Source organism: Eptatretus burgeri, chromosome 7 (genome assembly GCF_056783735.1).
Source record: "Eptatretus burgeri isolate ZD-2024b chromosome 7, Ebu_testis_v1, whole genome shotgun sequence".
NCBI classification, from domain to species: domain Eukaryota; kingdom Metazoa; phylum Chordata; class Myxini; order Myxiniformes; family Myxinidae; genus Eptatretus; species Eptatretus burgeri.
This window is the reverse complement of record NC_140967.1, coordinates 59,709,172-59,729,859: the sequence shown is the minus strand read 5'-3', so window position 1 is coordinate 59,729,859 and position 20,688 is coordinate 59,709,172. Positions and strand designations below refer to the sequence as shown.

General features: G+C 46.2%; 1 protein-coding gene across 6 annotated transcripts in view; it reads right to left on the bottom strand.

The window, feature by feature from the left end:
* Window positions 1–667: 667 nt before the first annotated feature.
* E2F4 (E2F transcription factor 4) overlaps window positions 668–20,688 on the bottom strand; it is a 163,755-nt gene continuing 143,734 nt past the window's right edge. For all 6 annotated transcript variants that reach the window (XM_085888657.1, XM_085888652.1, XM_085888653.1 and 3 more), the window contains one exon: window positions 668–1,495. The gene's annotated coding sequence lies outside the window, so the exon portion shown is untranslated. The remainder of the gene's footprint in view (window positions 1,496–20,688) is intronic.

Here is a 20,688-nt window from a genome sequence, read left to right as displayed (position 1 = left end):
AGCAGCATAATTTTGCCTTTGATTTTATAATATGTAAGTATGCTTGAGCTCTGGGTTATCAGGGGATTTCCGGTGAGTCGAAAGAGAGACAAGTGGGTCAGACTGCTGTTGGCTTAGCGGTTAGGGTGGTGGCTTGGGATCCTAGGGTCCTGAGTTCAAGCCCTGTCTCCGCTGAATTAACACCAGGGGGTTGACTCAGCCTGTCATCCTTCCGAGGTCGGCAAAATGAGTCCCAGTGTAGCAGACAAAAAGGCTGCACGTGAAGGGAAGGGGTATCAACGGATTGATTAAATCTGGTATTGGTGTGGCGCAGGCATGATGGGCCTCCTCCTGCGCCTTAATTCCTTGTAAAATCCTTGTCAGACTGTGGCAGTTTGAATAAAAAGAATCGACTTGGAATCAGAACGCCTCGGACATCTTTTCTTCCATGCCAGAAACTTAGTAGGGTCATATCCAGGACTCCCGTGACCATGGAGAGCATAAGTTCGTTTGAGGATGGATTTTGGTACTTTCGGGTATTTTGAAAAAAAATGAGCTCCTATGCCTCTCCCAAAAGTGTGGACAAACACCACCAGAGGACAAAATCCAAAATGGCCACTGGTGGCCATCTTGGAAATGACACAATTACATAACTCGAGTAAAATAACTTACAGACATGAAAGAAATGTCGTTTTTTTACTAATTTAATGACTAGGGTCAATTCCAGTGGATATTCTTTCATTTTGTGGTCATCTTCAATGTGAAATCCAAGATGGCCGCCAACAGCCATATTGAATATATGAATATTTCACATCTTCCAAACCAGTTAAGGTAGGAAGACGATTAAGGTATTGTTTTCAAGTAATTATAGGGCGGGAAATTCATTCCAGGTGTAACTTGTCGACTTGGAGGTCATCTTCACGATGAAATCCAAAATGGCCACCAGTGACCATCTTGGAATTTGTTTTTTAAATACATAAATCTTGAGTAAATTAACATACAGGCATGAATTATGAAGTGTCTTTTTGACTACAAATTAATTCCAGGTGTTACTTGCCCATTTTGAGGTCATCATCAGACCCGAAAATATAATCTCGGTTGTTTCTAACTCATTTTTATGGTCATTCTTGCAACTCATTCATAATTCAGCTCATGCCTTTCATCATTAATCTTATTGTTGGTGATGTACTTGAGCCAGCAGCGATGATGGTATCGTATCTCAACTGCAAATGGGTCAGGTGTGGCGTCAATCAGTTTGAGAATGCGATCTCTCATGTCCATGTCGTCTAGTAACACCGTATGCTGTTTAAACATGTTCCGAGCCTTTTCTTGATTTAGAAGATGCAATGTATTTAATTTCCATCCAGGATGCTTTTTGTCTTCTGGACGCATGCACCAGACACATAAGTTTTTATCATGTCGATGCCCTATACTCGAACGTTGACGTTTCGGTGAAGCAGCTTGAAGGGGATCAGCAGCAGCAGATTTCGGGGTCTCGGACGCAGACGTAGATTCACTGTACACACAGGAAAAAAAAACAACAAGGTATTGAGTTCATGTGTGGTGGTAGCAACTAGCAAACACAAGATCAATTAAGGAAATCCAAACCCAATAAAACAGCAGGGTTGATCAAAGAGGCAAATGCAGACACAACAAATGAAGTTCAATTGTCAAAATTTGCACCTCCAATTGTGCATAAAAATGAGCAAGTGTAAAGAAAACATGAAACCAACAAACTCAACGAAATAAAATAGTGAGCTGGAACTAGTGTGAACAAATAAGCAGGAACTGTTCTCCAAGCACAAATAGCAGAAAAGGTCAGGGCAAAACAAGGCCAACACAATATTTAAAGACTGCCTGTAGAACTGCAACTGTAGGGGTTACCTGTTTTATTCACTATATGCAGATTTTCACTTTTCAGCTTGCTGGAGCTTTCTCTTGCTTGAAATAGGCAGGTAACATTCCTTGTGCATGTAAAGACCTTTGTGTCCCTTTTCCCAGTTGACACTCTCATACACCATGCCAAACCTATCTTGCCCCTTCCAATTAGCTGCTTTTTCACGCAAGCTTTGCCACTTTCCACTGGAAATCCCATCAAGTGAGTCTTCCTGATCAATGTGATCACCACATTGCAACACACATTGAGGAGGGGGGTTGCTACTTCTGCTACCGGTTGATTCTTCAGACATGTTAGTCTGAACTCAGTTAATTCTGTTACTCAACAGTTGGCATGTGATGTGATGACTGATCAGTTGTAGTGGCAGTCGGTGGTCTTTTGCTAGCAGAAATCTAATGATCCTGTGACAAAATAAACAGCATAATTACTATCTTTCTATAATTCCAGCAGTGTGTGTGTGTGTGTGTGTGTGTGTGTGTGTGTGTGTGTGTGTGTGTGTGTGTGTGTGTGTGTGTGTGTGTGTGTGTGTGTGTGTGTGTGTGTGTCTGTGGCCGCTGTTTCTCGACAACCACTGGTCCGATCTAATTGAAACTTGCCAGATATATTGCTGGGGACCTGAGGATGTGCCTTTTCAAGGTTTGATATTAATCAGACAATGCTTCCCAAGTTATGGCCATTTATTTACCAACCAATGACAGGACACGTTGCTGCGTGGGCGTGGCCGATGGGGGAAGAGAACCTCAGCAGCGTTCCCCATTACGGGTTACAAAGTACAGACTTCCGGAGAGTGATGACTTCGTGTATTCTAATAATTTCTCGATTTCTTATGCGCATTTATAGATAAACACAATGCCCCAAGTTATGATCGTTTTAATATTAAATGGTGTATAAATTTCGGTAACATCAGAGTTAGCTGGTATACTCCAAACCAGGAAGTAAATTTTAAACACGCGATAACTTATGATCGAAAATAAGCAAGTAGGAGACAAAAGTTCAACAGGTTTTTTTTTGGTACCTTTAGATGTTTTTTGTTGCTGTTTTGGTACTTCCCCCCCCCCCCCAGAAAATGGCGTCACACGTCGTTTACGAGAGCGAAGGAACGGCCTGTGTGGTTGTTTGAAAGTTGTTTTTTGGGGGGGGGGGTTTGCACATACGTTTTTTTTTCTCTCTTCTCTATGTGTTTTTGCTTGCTATGACATTGTGAAAAGGCAAAATACATTAGTGGTAATTGAATAATTGGCCATTAAAACGAAATTGCGAATAATCGTAACTGCGATACGCAAACTTCCTCTCATTGAGGACTTACTGTATTCTAATAATTTCTCGATTTCTTATGCGCATTTATAGATAAACACAATGCCCCAATCCAGTCGTCATTTACAAGAGCGAAGGAACGGCCTGTGAGTTTGTTTGAAAGTTTATTATTTATTTATTTTTGCATGTACGGCCATGCACGTATGGCCATGCACATACGGGCACGCGAGAGCGAAGGAACAGCCTGTGTGGTTGTTATTTCTGGCACGTGGTTTGAAAGTTTTTTTTTTTGCATGTACGGCCACGCACGTACGGCCACACATGTACAGGCACGCACGTACGGGCATACACTAGTAATAGTAAAAAGCTACAAAATTTCGGAAGGTGGGACATATTCAAATATTCAATGTAGCCGTTGGCAGCCATCTTGAATTTCATGTTAAAGATTACCGCAAAATGAGAAAATAACCACTGAAATGGAATCCTCGTCATTCAATTAGTAAAAAACGACACTTATTTCAGGTCTGTAAGTTATTTTACTCAAAGAGTTATGTAATTGTGTAATTTCCAAGATGGCCACCAGCGGCCATTTTGGATTTTGCCCTCTGGTGGAGTTAGCCCACACTTTTGGGAGGGGCATCGGAGCTCATTTTTTTCTAAATACCCCAAAGTACCAAAATCCATCCTCAAACGAACTTATGCTCTCCATGGTCACAGGAGTCCTGGATATGACCCTACTAACTGTCCAACCAATGGGTGGAATGGAATATTACACAGACAGACAGACGATCAAGCATGTTACATATAGAAGATTTGTTTCAACATTAGGGCCTAACTGCACAAGCATGTCTGCCAGTGATAAAGTGTAAATTCCACAACAGCTTTAATCGATATTATCCCTGTGTCGTAAGAGGCGACCGGATGTCAGGAAGGGCATCCGGCATAAAAACTAATATAAGCCAAATCACTATGCGGATCATATGGATGATCCGCTGTGGCGACACCTAACGGGAGGAGGGAGGAGGAGGGAGGAGGAGGGAGGAGGAGGGAGGAGGAGGGAGGAGGAGGGAGGAGGAGGAGGGGGGAGGGAGGAGGGAGGAGAAGAAGAAGAAGTAGTAGTAGAAGAAGTAGTAGTAGAAGAAGTAGTAGTAGAAGAAGTAGTAGTAGAAGAAGTAGTAGTAGAAGAAGTAGTAGTAGAAGAAGTAGTAGAAGAAGAAGTAGTAGAAGAAGTAGTGGAAGAAGTAGTGGAAGAAGTAGTAGAAGAAGTAGTAGAAGAAGTAAGAAGAAGTAGTAGAAGAAGTAAGAAGAAGTAGTAGAAGAAGTAAGAAGAAGTAGTAGAAGTAAGAAGAAGTAAGAAAAAGTAAGAAGAAGTAAGAAGAAGTAAGAAGAAGTAAGAAGAAGAAGTAAGAAGAAGTAAGAAGAAGTAAGAAGAAGAAGAAGAAGAAGTAAGAAGAAGAAGAAGTAAGAAGAAAGAAGAAAGAAGAAAGAAGAAAGAAGTAAGAAGTAAGAAGTAAGAAGTAAGAAGTAAGAAGTAAGAAGTAAGAAGTAAGAAGTAAGAAGTAAGAAGAAGTAAGAAGTAAGAAGAAGAAGAAGAAGAAGAAGAACTTCAATCTATATCTTTGTTAACACTTGTACAAGAAAAAAAACGCTCTGTTCATAAATCTTAAAATCTGAGCTCACCGTTGCTTTGCTTTTTCTGGAATAAATCTTCCAAACAACTGTCACAATTCATTTGGTGGGTGGCTTGTTACAATGACCACCATGATCGTTGTTCACACCCACATTGGTTTATTTTCTGCTTTGACACCTCACATCACTGAGATGGAGATGTGCGTGTGTAATTTGTTGGATGCTTTATATTGACTAAATACCCAAACATTCTTCGCTTTCAAGGACACGTGACAGAGGCATTAAAAAAAAAATCATTATGTCATGATTGTAGTCACAAAGTTATATGTTCAGTTGAACTTCAATGTTTATGACCATTTCTTCCTCATTTATATGTAAATATTTCTTCCTTATTAACTCCACCACAGAAGGTGGAAAGAGGTTATGTTTTCACCCTTGTTTGTCTGTCTGTGAACAGGATATCTCACAAAGTTGTGGACGGATTTGGACGAAATATGGTGGAAAGGATGGATGTGTGACAAGAAAGAATTGATTCAATTTTGGTGAATGTCCGAATCCGGATCAGAATTTTTTTTTAAAGCGATTCTTCTCCTTTGAGAGATGGGACTAAACCAACATCCAGCACGATATCTCAATAAGTTGTGGACGAGCTTTGACAAAACTTTGGGGATGAGCAGGGTATGTGAAAAGAAGCCAATTCGATTTTGATTATGGTCCGGATCCAAATCCGGCCTATCAATGGGACACAAAATGTAAACTGTTCAGCCTTGCGGAGGTACGTGCTCGACTGAATACTGTTCTAGTTCACAATGTAAACATTGTTTCTTCCTCATTCATATGTAAACATTTCTTTCTTATTCAATTGGAAAATGTCTCAATCCCCAAACAATCTCCCACTCCCACTATCTCTCTCCAAAAGGACCGCCTGGCAAACCCACACTCTCCCTCGCCCTCCCCCCTCACCCAACCTGCTTTCTGAACAATCCTCTTGAGGAAGTCAATCAAACTCCTTGGTTTCATTATCAGCCATGATCTTTCTTGAGAAAACTACATTTCAAAATTGGCATCCAAAGCCAGCAGCTGACTGGGAATCCTCCATCAGACAGTCCTTCTTTGGCAAACCTGAACTCCTATCCGCCTACAAGGCCTCCATCCGCAGCTTCATGAAGAACTGCTCTCCACTCTGGGCTGGATAACCTGCCTCACATCTTGCTCAGCTTGACACCACAGAAACTAAGGCCTTCATGAGTACTGGAATCTCCTGGGATGAAGCTAAATCTTTGGGCCTATCACTTCACCATCACGGACAGGTCGGTGGTTTCTTCAACATTTTCTTCTTCAGCTGGTTATTTAAAATCCTTCTCAACAATTCCTTCTCAGCAAGCCAGCTTGCCCAATGAACTTCTTTTTTTGTATACCTTGTCGAGGCTTGTATGAGAGCTAACAAACAACGCACAGCAAGGGGGGCATGAGACAAGAGGGGAGGGAGTGGGAAGGACAAAACAGTGGGGAACAGAGACATTAGGAGATCTGTGGGAGGGAGAGGGATGGGATGGGGAACATGGGGAATAGAAGATGGACATTACAGGGACTTTCAGGAAGGAAAGCAGGGAATTTGAAGGAGGTGGGCTTGGGTGGATTATCGGGGGTAGAAAATATCGAGGATTTGAATGGGGGATGATAAGAGGTGGTGGTGAACAGCTGTTTTGAAGGCCTGGAGGGAAGAATGGGAATGAATAGAGTGAGGGAGTTTATTCCAAAGGTGGGAAAGAAGAGGAACGAAAGAGTGAAGGTGAGCAGTGATTCGTGATTTTAGTAGTTTTACCAGAAGGGGGTTGTTAGCGGACCTTGAGCACCCTGTGGAAATGTGGTGGGGACAAATCGCAGAGAGAGAGAGAGAGAGAGCAGGGGGGGGCGAGGCTGGAGAGGAGACGGTAGAAGACAGAAAGACCACCGACCAACCTGCGGTGATTGAGTGAGAGGCCCAAAGTCTCAGCCTCATTGCGGGAGATGAGGGAGATGCAAATGATCCGAAATGCCTTGGTTTCTACAGCGTGAAGCCGAGAAAGGTGGGAGGCAGGAGCACCAGCCCAGAGGGGAGAGCAGTACTCCATCAGGCTGCGGACAAAAGCTTTGTAAGTGGTCAGGAGCTCAGGTGGGCCGAGGAAGGACTTTGCACGACAGAGGATTCCCAGTCGGCGACTGGCTTTGGAGGCGAGGTTTGAAATGTGGTTTTCCCAGGAAAGGTCATGGCAGATAGTGAGACCCAGAAGCGTGAAAGAAAAGACTTCTTCCAGAGGATTGTTGAGAAAGTGGATGGGGGGGGGTTCTAAACGGTCCTTTTGAAGAGACATAGTGAGAGTGTGAGATTTGTCCGGAATGAAAGACATGTTCCACGTGTTGGACCAGTTTGTGATTTTATCCAGATCTGCAGTGAGCGAAGAAGCTGCTGCTTGTCGGTCTGAGGGATAACCGATGGTACGGCAAAGGGTGGAGTCATCAGCAAAGAGATAAAGAGGATTTTCCAGAGAGTCGGAGAGATCATTGATGAAAACCAGAAAAAGAACAGGGCCCAGAACGCTACCTTGAGGAACTCCAGCCTGGACAGGAAGAGGGGATGAAAGAACTCCATTTAGGGCCACACGTTGACTGTGACAGGAGAGCAAGGCTGCGAGCCATGAGTGGAGATGGCCTTGGATACCATAGGAAGAGAGTTTGTTGAGCAGGGTAGGGTGCCAGACTGTGTCGAAAGCACGTGATATGTCCAGGGATACGGCTCGGATTTCCTGTCTGGCATTGAGTACCTCCATCCATTGTTGGGAGAGCAGAAGCAGCATAACCAGTGTAGAGTGACCTGTTCTGAAAGCAAATTGATGATCGGAAATCAGGCCATTGGTGAAGAGGAAGGATTTCATGTCTGAAGCGATGATGGATTCCATAACCTTGCTGATAATTGGAAGAAGGCTGATTGGTCTATAGTTGCAGGGATCTGTTTTTGCACCTTTTTATGCAGGGCAGAGATGTTTGCTGATTTCCAAGCAGATGGCAGATGACCTTGAGCAAATGAGAGGGTGACTACAACAGAGAGAGGGTGAGCAAGAGTAGAAGAGCAGGCGTTGAGGACACGTGGGCTGATGCCGTCTGGACCGGTTGCAGAGTCTGAGTCGAGGTTTGACAGCAAGCTCTCCACCTTGTCAGGAGAAAAGGACACAGAGTCAATGGACAGTTGGGTGCGACTGGGTAAGGTGGGTAGAGAAAGTGATGGGTTTTGGACACAATATTTCGCTGCAAACACCGAGTTTAGGCATTAAGCTTTTTCACGTGCGGTATCTGCAGTGCAGCCATTTGAGGTAAGGGAGGGGATGGAGGGGGAACATACACCAGAAACAGATTTGATTAGACGCCACCAGAATTTTGAGGAGGGAGAGAGGTTTGAGAGTTCAGACTTGAGATTAGAAAGATGTTGTTTTCTGGCTCTCCTGAGGGTAGATACATACTTGTTCCGAGTTTTATGGAAGGAACTGAGATTGCCCTCATTTGGGTTTGCTTTCCATGAGGCAAAGGCAAGTTTTTTCAGGACAACTGCCTCACCACAAGCTTCAGTGAACCAAGGGCGGGAGGAAGGGTCGGACAACTGAAGACGAGAGGGGATAAATCTGTGCATGAAGGAGAGCAAGTTTCTTTGAAAGAATTCCCAGGATGAGTTGATGTTTGAGAAAGTAGCGATAGACCAGTCTATAAGTTTGATGGCTGCTTGGAGACCCTGCCAGTCGGCTTGAGTGAAATGCCAGTCTCGACGGCGGTGAGGTGGTTCTCTGATTATAGCCAGAGGGATGTCCACTTTGACAAGGACGTGGTCAGAAGAACCGATTGGAGCGAAGGAAGAGCAGCAGATATTGTCAGCTAAATTTGTCAAAATCAGATCCAGAAGAGATAGAGTACCGTTGGTTGAGATCCGGGTCAGGAAGTTGACCGATTAAGTCAGTCCCAAGGAGTCACAGAAGTCTTTTTCTGAAGTGCCATGACAGTTAAGAGAGGTACCCACACCCAGCCAACTGGCATGATGACAATTGAGGTCTCCACATATGAGGAAGAGAGAGTTTGGATGAGAAGATAGAAGTTGGTCCATGTTTTCGGATAGTGAGGTGTAGATGGAGTCATCACTGTTAGGTGGACGGTACAGTACACATATAAACAAGAGGTGGGAGTAGAGGGGAAGCCGTAGCCAGAGGTATTCCTGGGGGTGTGGGGAGTGAGGGCAGTGCATGGAGAGTGAGGAATAGAGTCTTTGATGAAGAGAGCAACTTCTCCACCAGGACGAGGCTCAGGTCTGTCAAACCGGAAGAGGGAGTAACCAGGGAGAGATACTTGGGAGTCAGACACGTCTTGGGGAGGAAGGTTTCTGTTCGGCAGATTATGTCTGGTTTGTCAGTGGCAACCTGTATGGAGAGATCTGAAAGGTTTGAGCAAAGGCCCCGGATATGTGAGGTCCACACTTTTAATGAAGAGGTAGGGGAGGAGGCTTTTGGTGCAGGGGTGGGGGGAGGGGGAGGGTAGGACAAGGGACGAGGGGGAGGTAAGGAGGGTTGATGAAAGAGTGTGGGGGATTGCAGAATAGCTCGGGGAGGGGGCTGAATGAGGAGGAGAAAAGTCTCTGTGGTGCTGGGGGAGAGGGGGACAAGAGAGGGGGAAGAAGGCAGTTGAGGATTTGAGGAGGTGGAGTGAAGAGATGGAGGTGAGAGGGCAGTGGAAGGAGGCAGCTTTGTGGATGGGAGGGGGGCCATTGAGAAGGACAAGTGAGGGGGATGAATGGTGGGAGAAAGGTGAGGGGGGAGGGAGTTTTTGAGAGAGGTGAGAGGGAGGTTTGGAGGGAGAAGAGTGGGATGGTTGCTTTGAGAGTGAGGGGTGAGTTGGCACTGAAGTTGAAAAAAAAGAATGGTTGATGGAAAGCGAACATTCATAGCAAACTGGGGTTTTATAAAAAGTTTTAGGTCAGAGATGCGATTTAACACAATTCTTGATGGATGCAATAAAGGCGAATTCAGGGAATGGAGGGAAGAAACGCTGTAACAGTTGGATTTTTTTAGGAAAGGTATGAAGGAGAGGTCGAATTGAAAGCAGTCTGTTTAAATAGTAGAATGGTGCATTATGATACAGTAAAGAGTACCACATGTGTGAAAGAGGAAGATGAAGCATTATTGGAGATCGTTTTTGTTATTATTATTAATGTTTGAGAGAGATTTCAACAGATTAGGTCATGGAAGTGTTGTAGAAAAAAATTGAGGAAGAAGAAGAGGAGGAAGAAGAAGAGGAAGAGGAAGAGATGAAAATGAAGAATAAGAATAAGAATAAGAATAAGAATAAGAAGAAGAAGAAGAAGAAGAAGAAGAAGAAGAAGAAGAAGAAGAAGAAGAAGAAGAATAAGAAGAAGAAGAAGAAGAAGGAGAGAAAGGTAGCGGGTTTTTTTTGATTGTATGGTTTTTTTTGATTTAAGATAAGAAATAGAGATTAATTGGGAGGGATGGGGGATGTTAGGAAAGTGGGGAAGATAGAGATTGAAGATAATGGGGAGACAAAACAAATAAACACGATCGTACACCGAGGGGAACTGGTAGGCCTCAAGCCTCAAGGATAGGCCTAAAGCACCCGGAAAGACAAGTTCGACGAAATCTCACAAAATAGGACGATTTTTGAAACAAAACCGAACTAGGAACACACAGTAACATGTTGGTGAGAAAAAAAAAACAGTTAAAACGGGACAGATAACGACCAGAAACTTAACTTTGAGATCGTCAGCAGAGAGCCGTGAAGGAGACCTGCCGACGCGGCAAACCCGGAACCGGAAGTCATGGTCAAAGTTGGTCTCTTTCTTTCTCTCTGGCATCTCCCAATCACCATCAGTATACTCATGAAGAAATAATTAAATTCACTGAACTGTTGAAACTCAATTCAATCCATAAAAATTGTCAAGCTTTTGCCAACAATCCTTGAAATTTTCATAATCTTGGTCCTCCACATTTCTACGCATTCCATATTCTTTCGACACTTGGTTCAGAACTTACACCAACCTTTGCAGGGGAACTTCCATCAATCTCGGGCATGGTTTGGTGATCTGCAAATCTGACAACCTTCACCATTTTTCCTGCAACCTCACTCCCTTTTTCCACAATATATTTGCAATTGGTCACTGGCTTTGGCACGAATACAAATCTTAATTATGGACCCTCATGCATCAAAAAAGGTACAAACATTGAACAAACAGTTTCAAATGAAGCAGCGTTATGCCATTAGAGCATTTAAATTGCATCAGGTGTGGCAGTACATGTGAATTGTTGCTCCCAGTTTGCCAGTTCGACGACAGAAGATGCCATTTGCATTTTTGCCATCTTCATCCCTTCCCCATTTAGAATTCTGTGTGGGTACTGACAAATTTCTCGTAATTTCCTTTAGTAAAATCTTCCTTTAGTAATTGAAAAATCGATGCGACACAAAACAGCTTTGACATCAACCTTCCCTCTTTTCCTTGGACAAAGGGCTAACACTCAAAACTTCATCTGCACCTCACTTCCCACCACAGTGAGCATGCATTTATGAGCTTCAAGTTGATAAAATCCATTATTTAATGATCAATATGGACCGGATTAGTTGGAAATAAGTCACAGATGTGGATGAAGTTAAGAATACCATGCAAAATAATACAGCAGTCGATTGATGCTCCATCAGCTCTCTGTTTATTTAAACAATGTGACAAACATAGTGTGACAAACATAAAGACACCATAGTACCTCAAGTGAAATTATTTACAGCTAAAAAGGCAAAACATTTGTGCAAATATCAAAATATATCAGTGAAAAAGCATTGCAAAAAGCAATGGCAATGGTGCTGGCAGTAATAATAATTCAGAACTACGTCACACAGAATATTACAAAACTGAAAGTGTGTGTACAACTGTCAACTTGGTCATAATATATGTAGTCTTCATACACGGACACAAACAAATAAAGAAATTACAGCAATTTAAGTGATAAAAGAAGAGAACTGTACAAATTTAACGTCCAACTCATTGTGGCTATCGAAAGCTGGATGACCTTCACACTTCCAAAGCTTTAGGAAAATAAAACATTCATTAAAGGAAAAAAAAACATTATGTTATAAGATCAATAGCTGAATGGATGGTGATGCCAACAACTATATTAACTTTCTTGTTTGAAAGTTTCACATCATAACTTTCAGCAATTTACAGTGTCCAGTCACTTGAATTTGTGGATGGACAGTGATCAAATTAAGTTCACCATTCTGCAAGTGTACTGGCCTTTGAGTTGTGTCACATAACCAAATAGAGGAGGATTCAACGATGAGCTGTTATTCTAGCTCTTAGAAGGTCCGGCACCGCACCACAAACAACACCGCCATTTTGGAAGTGTGTGAAATTGGATATCCTATCTGCGATCACTCTTTCATGGATACTCCATGGCACCTGGAAAATAGTAAACTATCCACTGTATTCCTTATCACGATTCTGCTTCAGCATCACTTTTAATTTCCTGCCAGGGAATTATTGAGAAGGTAAACAGGTGGCTTGCTGCTAGCCTGACATGATTATGCATGAAAAATCCACTCGAAATGGAATTAGCTTGAGGAATTCACACATCTAGAAATATCTCAAACTGATTACAATAGTCAGGCAGAATCTTGCACAAAATAAAGTCCCATGGGATTTTTGGTATGAATGCAAACGACCATGCTAGACTCTTCAAGTGGACCTTGATAATTAATAAAAAGCTTGGTGGCACTCTGGGAAATGGTGCGGACGTGTATTTTGAACACATTTAACATTTTTTTGAAGGACTATTTTACGCCGCTTAAAAAGTGACATAATGTCACCCTGACCCCTCCATATACCACCAATTTTGTCATGTTTGGTATCAAATTGACCGGCGTGAACCTCTGCAGACTCATAGGTCATTTATTCATCAATATATGAGCCATATCATGAATAAATCACACAAAAATCCAAATTTTGACCATATTTCGACTCCGGTTTCACCGTCCGCAGTTCACCAAAATACCTTTTTCTCAACATTGTGCTCACCAATCTGCGAATGAATAGTATTGCAACGTACCTATGTTATCACTAGTTCTTTTGATATTTTATACATATCATTCACTTGATAATTCAACGAGATATACCTCAAAATGTAACCCTACCCCCGAGTTCATACGTATGCATAAGTCCCATGGCAGTCAGCTCTCATCCAAAGAGCTCGTCGCTGTCATCATCGTTATCGTGTTCGTCTGCTACTTCATCCTCGTCGTCGTCGGTTGAGTGGTGCGAGTTTTCACAGTTGTCTTCCAGACTGGAACATCCACACATATCTGTGCAGTTGAGTCCTGCTTTCACGCAGGTGCATCGTGCTGTTTGACATCTCAACTTGGAACAGTTGCATTTCACGAAATGAATAACAGACTTTGGTGCTGAGAGTTGAGTGGTCATGACTGTAACCCATTTTTCCAGCCAGAGTTTTGTGGTGATGGAATCTGTGGGTTTGGTGTCGTGTCATTGAACCACACGATGGCTTGGAAGTGGGCACGACTGATGGCTTGTTCGAGGGCATCACGTGTTGGAGGGAGTTTCTCAGACTGGGATTGTTTCTGTGAAAACATCCACCATCTGAGCTTGTCTATCTTAGTGAGCAGTGTTGAGGAGGAGCATACACTGAGCAGATGAACGTTTCCATGGAGTTCAGTGTGTCAGTACTCAAGTGTGATGTTGTTCCCAGGGATCCAAGTGCAGTAATGACCTCATCACTGGCATGTCGGAAAGCCTTCCAGAGAGCCATTTTGCATATGTAGAACACCTCATCTGATCAGTATGAAAATTTATGAGGGTCATCTCGGGATAAAATGGTCCACAGAAAAAAAACCATTGATGACATCATCAGTCACGTGATTCGGTAGCCATATTGTTAAAAAAAAATTCTAAAATCTTCCTCTCTGAAGTGGCTCAACAGATCGAGGGGAAACTACACATATGATCGCCCACCGAGGAGGAACACACGGTTCACACATATGACATCACAGGTCACATAGTTTGGCAGCCATATTGGATTTACCCTAAAATCTATGAAAAAATCATCTACAAAACGGCTGGACGGATTGAAGGGAAACTTCACAGAAATGTTTCCCAAGCCTTCTGGCTACCAGGGTGTTCACGAATAATTGATAAGTCACGTGGCCTGGCAACCATATTGGATTGAGCAAAAATCTTAAAAAAAAATTATTTCTCTTGAACCACTTAACTAATCGATGCAAAACTTCACAACTATGATCTAGTAGTGATAGGGGATACCTGATTTAAATTTCAACTTCATTGGATGCATGGTCTGGCAGCCAGAATTATTTAATTTCTTTGATCCAGGTACTTTTTGATTTTTTTTTTGACTATATAGTGTTACGGTTGTGGAAATTCGCAGAACACCATAAAGGTCCTTTGTTCAGTTATATTGCTAAGTGTGTGTTCAGATAGATTTCCCCACCGTTGCTTAATGGGTATTATCTGTGTGGACAGGGCTGTAATCTTTGAGTTAGCCTTTATTCTTTGCTCTCGTTATTTTGGACCAACCGCTTCACACAACCACCTTGACCACAACCCTCATAACCACACCACCGCGTTTCCACCTCGGCACATGGTTGCCAGAGGCCTGGCCTTCGTCGAGGCAAAGCGGGCGGCCCCCGTTCCCTCCTCCCCCGGACAAATGGCGTCTCCACGGTGAATTCCACCCGGCGTGTGGAAGAAGACAAATACAGCGGCGAGGGAGCGTCCCCGATTTGGCGGGAAAACGCTTCCTTCGAGAAGGTTCCCGCATGTTCTGGAAGTTTCCCGCAGGTTCTGGAAGGAGGGCGGGGCGAGAGCAGAGGGGCGGAGCGTGGGTAATAAAAAGCGCGCACGGAGTGTTCGTTCTCTCTCTCTGGGGTTGCTGCCGCTCTCTCGCTGTCGTTGCTGAAGCTCTCTCAGTCGTCGCTGAATCTCTCTCTGGAGTTGCGCTGGGGTTGCTGCCGCGCTCTCTCTGTCGTTGCTGAAGCTCTCTCGGTCGTCGCTGAATCTCTCTCTGGAGTTGTGCTGAAGAGAATCTCTCTCGGTCGTTGCTGGATCTCTCTCTGGAGTTGTGCTGAGGAGAATCTCTCTCAGGAGTTGCTGCTGGGGTTGCTGGTGTGGTTGCTGCTTGTGCCGAGGAGAATCTAGACCGGATCAGCGGCAGAAGCGAGTCCTGCCGAGGAGAATCTGGACTGGATCAATGGCAGAAGCGAGTCCTGCTGAGGAGAATCTGGACCGGATCAACGGCAGAAGCGAGTTCCGAGGAGAATCGCGAGTTATTGCTGCTGGGGTTGCTGTCGTTGCTGGTGTGGTTGCTGCTTGTGCCGAGGAGAATCTGGACCGGATCAGCGGCGGAAGCGAGTCCTGCCGAGGAGAATCTGGACCGGATCAGCAGCAGAAGCGAGTCCTGCTTAGGAGAATCTGGACCGGATCAGCGGCAGAAGAGAGTCCTGCTGAGGAGAATCGCGAGTTGTTGCTGCTGGGGTTGCGGTCGTTGCTGGTGTGGTTGCTGCTTGTGCGGAGGACAATCGCGCCAAGGAGCTGCGTGAAGATCTGGGCTTGTGTCCGAGTCAGGAACTTGGAGCGGTCGGTCGGTGGAGGTCCGGGTGTCGCGAGGGAGACGCGGGCTGGAGGCGCAGCGCTGCTGTGTCGCGCGAACCTGCGCGTGCGTGTGGGGAGAGCCGGAGAGAGCTCGCCTGCCGCTTGGCAAGGCCTGGGCGCAACAGCGGCTACGCTAGCTGCCGTGGGGACGGGATGTCGCGACTCAGCCCCAGCAAGGCACCACGAGGGTGCAGGTAACCTGCACCGGTCTCGTGGGGCCCTTTCGGTCACCAAGGCCCCACGTTATAAAGGCCCACGGGCCCAGTCTGACTCCTATGTCTTTGAGCGGGTCTTTTCTTTGCTTTTCTTTTGAGTGAATGTGGTGGCGCCAAGTCTTTCAAGTAGAACTGTTGTTAAGTGAATGTACATGGTAAATCATAGACGGTCGTAGTGCTTTACCTTGCTCGTGTCTTGTCCCCTTCCCCCTTTGATTGCATGGCTGTATATGTGCATATGTGTAAAATAATAAATGTGCTTGTGTGAATATTAACCCGTTTGTCGTGTCCTTTTTCCCCAAATTGAACTGCTATCTTGCTCTTTGGAATACTAGTTGGTTTTTGAATACCGATAAATAGAATTGGGTCCAGCGAGGTCTGGCGATAATACCAGCTCGGTTATCCCAGAACGGAACGAACCGCTTAAGCGGTTCGTCTCCAAACAGGCCTTCGCCGAGGTACGGTCCCTCGGTAGGTTACCCGCGCGAATACTTAGGTACTGTATAATCGATATTCGGCGATTGACCCTGTCTCGCGCGGGTAGAATACAGACTGGGCCGTGGTGTGCATTGAAGGCACACCCGTGACTGGTTCTCGGCGTTGTTCCGAGAAGTCACGACTGACTTGCTCGTCCGGTGGGCGTGCGGCTGCCATTGGCTAAAGCGGTCGTTCGCACGCTGGGCGGGCGTAGATTCGTAACAATATCTATATATTGTTACGAATTTGGAATTTGATTGCTCACAACATACAGGTTCCTTTAGTCAGCTATGTCGATAAGTGCTTGTTCCCAAGATAGCTCACCTTCCATTGTTTAAATGTTCAAAAATCGATTAGATGCGCTGCGGATCGATTTAATAGTTAGGGAACGAACAATGGAGACATCCCCCCCCCCTCTTCTGCGAAGAGCAAGAATAACCCTGCCGTCCCGTGACTCATGATGTCAGCAACTCCCTCCCACCCGTGGCTGAGCGGGGGATGGAGCACGAGGGCATGAGTCGTGAGTCACGCCGGGAGCGGGGGAAGGGCAGGAGAAGGATAAGAGGAGATCTTTTCTTTTGTTCGTGGGCAGAGTTGGAGAAGGGAATTGAGGGGAGTCATTAAGCAGACCGTCGGGTCCTGCTTGGCTTGCGTTAGGGTTGAGGCCTTCGGAAGCTTTTTGCTTCGGCTGGCTCAGTGAGCTTCGGCTGAGGCCTGGCTCGGGAGGAGGCTTTTTGCTTTGGTGGTTCAGTGAGCTTCGGCTTCTGCTTGGCTCGGGAGAGCTTTTTGCTTCGAGCTGCTTTGTTTTGGAAGGAAGTTGAGCCAGTTGCTCGGCTCGAGCTGCGAATGGTGGCTTCTTCTTCTTCTTCTTCTTCTTGGTTCGTGGAGCTCTTTGTTCTCCATTTTGATTCCCGGCTTGGTGCGACTCATCGACCTCTTCTTGGAAGTGGTTCCTCGGGGAAGCAATGCATCGACGGGAAGGATCGGCTCCTCGTCTCACCAGCACGTGTTGAGAAGTGCGGGAGGTGGTTCCTCGGGGAAGCGACGCATCGACGGGAAGGATCGGTGCCTCGTCTCACCAGCACGTGTTGAGAAGCGCGGGAGGATTCGCGGGAGCTCTGGAAGGATCGCAGCTCACGGCGATTGGATTCAGCTCGCTCTCGCTGGAGCCCGGGTACGAACAACTTGAAGACCACACGAGGTGGAGAGGTTCGAGATAGGTTCTGGGTTTCAGCTCACGTGTCCTCTGAGCTGGAGCTCGTTGTTAAAGGCCTCTGCCACCATTTCTTGAGTGTGTGTGTGTGTGCGTACGTGTGTCCGTGGGCCCGTCTAATAAGTAGGAACTGCTGTTAAGTGCAAGTGACTGTACATAATAAGTAGGCGGTTGTAGTTCTTTTGTTGTGCTTTTGCTGCTTGTATAATTGCACACGTCTTTTGCCTTGTTTAATTGCATACATGCTTTATTATAATAAATGTCCTTGTGTGAATGTAAACCTGTTCATTGCGTCCATTCCCTCATTGAACTGCTCCATCTTGCACTCGGAATATAGTTGGTTTTTAAATAGCCGGTAAAGTGATCGGGTCCAACGGGACTGCGTGATAATACCCCGCTCGGTTATCCCAAAAGGATGCTAGCTGCTGAAGCGGCTCATTTCCAAGCGGTCCCGTTGAGGTGCAATCTCTCGGTAACCTTCCCGCGCGAATAATTAGGTAAATCAAAGATTTGGCGATCGGACCCTGTAGCGCGGGTAGAGTGCGGACAAGGTTGTGGTGTGGTTACAAACACACCCGTGGCTGGTTTCCGGCGTTGATCCGGAAAGCCGTGACTGGATTGTCCGTTCGGTGGGCGAAGCGACCGCTATTGGTTAGACGCGGTCGTTTGCACGTCGGCGAGGGAAATTTACAACACTGGTGTCAGCGAGCGGAAAACAGATTCATTCCCCTACAAACTAAATTAACGGGAATCGGACCAAGGGTGTGTAGAGCGACCCTCCCTTTCCATTAAATTCCAGGGCTTTCAAATTTTTTTATTACCGGTATGCAAGATGGCGGTTCAAGGTGAACGGGAGCAGGGGGTAATGGATTTAGAAATGTCAGAATCCATGGTCCAGGACAAGATCCCCGTGCAGGACATTCCCAATATGCAGGTTGAACATCCCCCACAAACGAACCCAGAACCCGAAATGGGCGTGGCGGCGGCCACGGTGTATGACACCCCCCCTCCCCTCCTCCGTCAAAATCCCTCCCCGCTCCCCAGCGAAACCGCGACAGACAATGGCGGATCGGTCCGGCTCGAGCCATCGGCCATCGCATAAATGGTGGAGATGATCACACAAGAAATGAAAAAAAATGCGCGCGATTTGATGGATTGTATGGATGCGCACACGAAGGCATTTAGGAGCGATATGCAAAGCCTGCAGGCGGGCATAATGGCATTTGCGTGCAACGAAACGCGGACGACAGAGCTCAAAATGGCGGCGCCACGTGTTGGAGCGAGTGAGCTGAGGGGGAGTGTGGACTGTGTCGGCCCTGCGGTGGAGGACAAAGTAATTCGGGAGACGTGTAGGATGAGACTCGTAACGGCAGAGAGAGTGACTGTGACACAGAGGGAAAAATTAAATGGGGTGACTGCGACGTGTATAAGACACGTAAAGACGAAGGAGATATAATTAACAGAGACACGGGAGGTAGAAACGGTAGAGCAGAGACTACACGATAAAGACGGGGTGAAAGACGAGCACACACACAGAGTTAGTGGAGGACGATGAGGGGGAGCTCGGGGAATGTGTCATGACCCGGTGCAAGCAGCAGGATAGCCTCCTCCAGGAACAAGGGGAGACGCTATGCTCCCTTGAAGCAGATCTCGACCAGGTGGGTCCGGTCGAGCTTTGCGAGGTAGAGGGGGCGAGTGCTGTTGACGGGTGCACATGAAGCTTAGGGGGTATGAAGGCTCCGGGAACCCTTTTGGTGATGCAAATCCCCAGCGTGGTCGTCCCGGTGTGTGTGTGTGTGTGTGTGTGTGTGTGTGTGTGTGTGTGTGTGTGTGTGTGTGTGTGTGTGTGTGTGTGTGTGTGTGTGTGTGTGTGTGTATGTGTGTGTGTACGAGTGAGCCGAAATGCGTGCTGGAAAGCATGCATAGTGAGTAGTATGGTGTGTGTGAGTGAAAGGTGATGTGTGAGAGAGACCGCATGTGTGAGGTGGCGGTATGAGAGGGAGATGGCGGTTAGCATGCGGGAGACCGCAAACGCATGTCCTAGTGTAATGGTGAGGTGTGTGAGCGTCGTGGCACGCAAGAGTGTGCGCGTTGAATGGCGACGCCGACTGCGACAGATGAGGGGCAAAGGCCGAGTAGCGGCCGTAGCTGTTTTGAGCACCGTGCCGGGTTTGCACGGCAGCGCGCGCGGGGTCTGTGCCGTGCAACGCACAAGGCCGCCACGTGCGTGCCTGCGGGAGTGAAGCCCGGTCCGTAAACGCACGCGGTGGATTAGCCAATCCCGTGGACGGACAGAAGGTAGGCTGGATAATGGATTTGGACTGGATGGGTTCTCCACGCGAGCGAGTTTGTAAAGCTCCGACGAGCAGAGCACGTGTTCGCATGGGGAACCCCTCGAAACGCGAGGCTTGCTTTTAATGCGCAGGGTGACGTCGTGGCTGCAGGGTTGGAATCCGGCAGGAGGGAAATCCCTGCTGGATGGTGCCGTCCGATAAGGGACGAGGTGCGAGAAACGCGAACAGCTGCCATGACATCACGGGGAAAGAGCGCAGGTTGCGAGTTGCCGCGCTGGTGTGCGCATGGAAAAAAAAAAAAGCAAGCCTCGCTTCGGGTGAACAGGATTCCCTGGGAAAGGGGTGGAAGACCCCCCTGTCCGGGAGCACAGGAAGTACTAGTTAGGGGGATGGGTTAGCAATAGTTCGACCGGCTTCATGGGGCAGGGACAAGGCCTCATGGAGCCCGTGGAATGGATTAGGTCGAGGGATTTCAGTTTCGATTTAGGAAATGGGAATTGTTGGATTTTTTTGGAGACATGGACAGACTGGAAATGTGTAGTGGAGACGTAGCTTAGCTACGTAGAGTAAATGGAACGTGCATTGATGTAAAGGCCTGGTCACACCTTGACGTTTTAGCCAGCGATGGCAACGTATTAAAATGTGTTTAAAACGCTGGCTTACGTTGAACTTTTGATGTTTTTTTTAAAGATTCGGACGTATTCATAGCGACTTGGTCTTATGTATAAAGCATTGGTAACGGACACAGAACGTTTCGTTGTGTTATAGATAACTTCTACCAAGAATGCTGAACCTGTTGTCGGCCGACACAACCGATGCCCAACGATAGTCTAACTTAGGCATAGCGCGTTGCACGCATCGCCGACGATGTCGTGACGTAGCCTATTAAAAGGCTGACGCACAACGATTCGAATCAAAACTGCCGTAGAAATGGAAGTGTCAACATCGCAGTCACACCTTGGCGATCTTGCCAGCGTATGCCGACCGAAGAAAAATGTGTCTAAAACGTTGGGGCACGTCAAATACGGTATGAG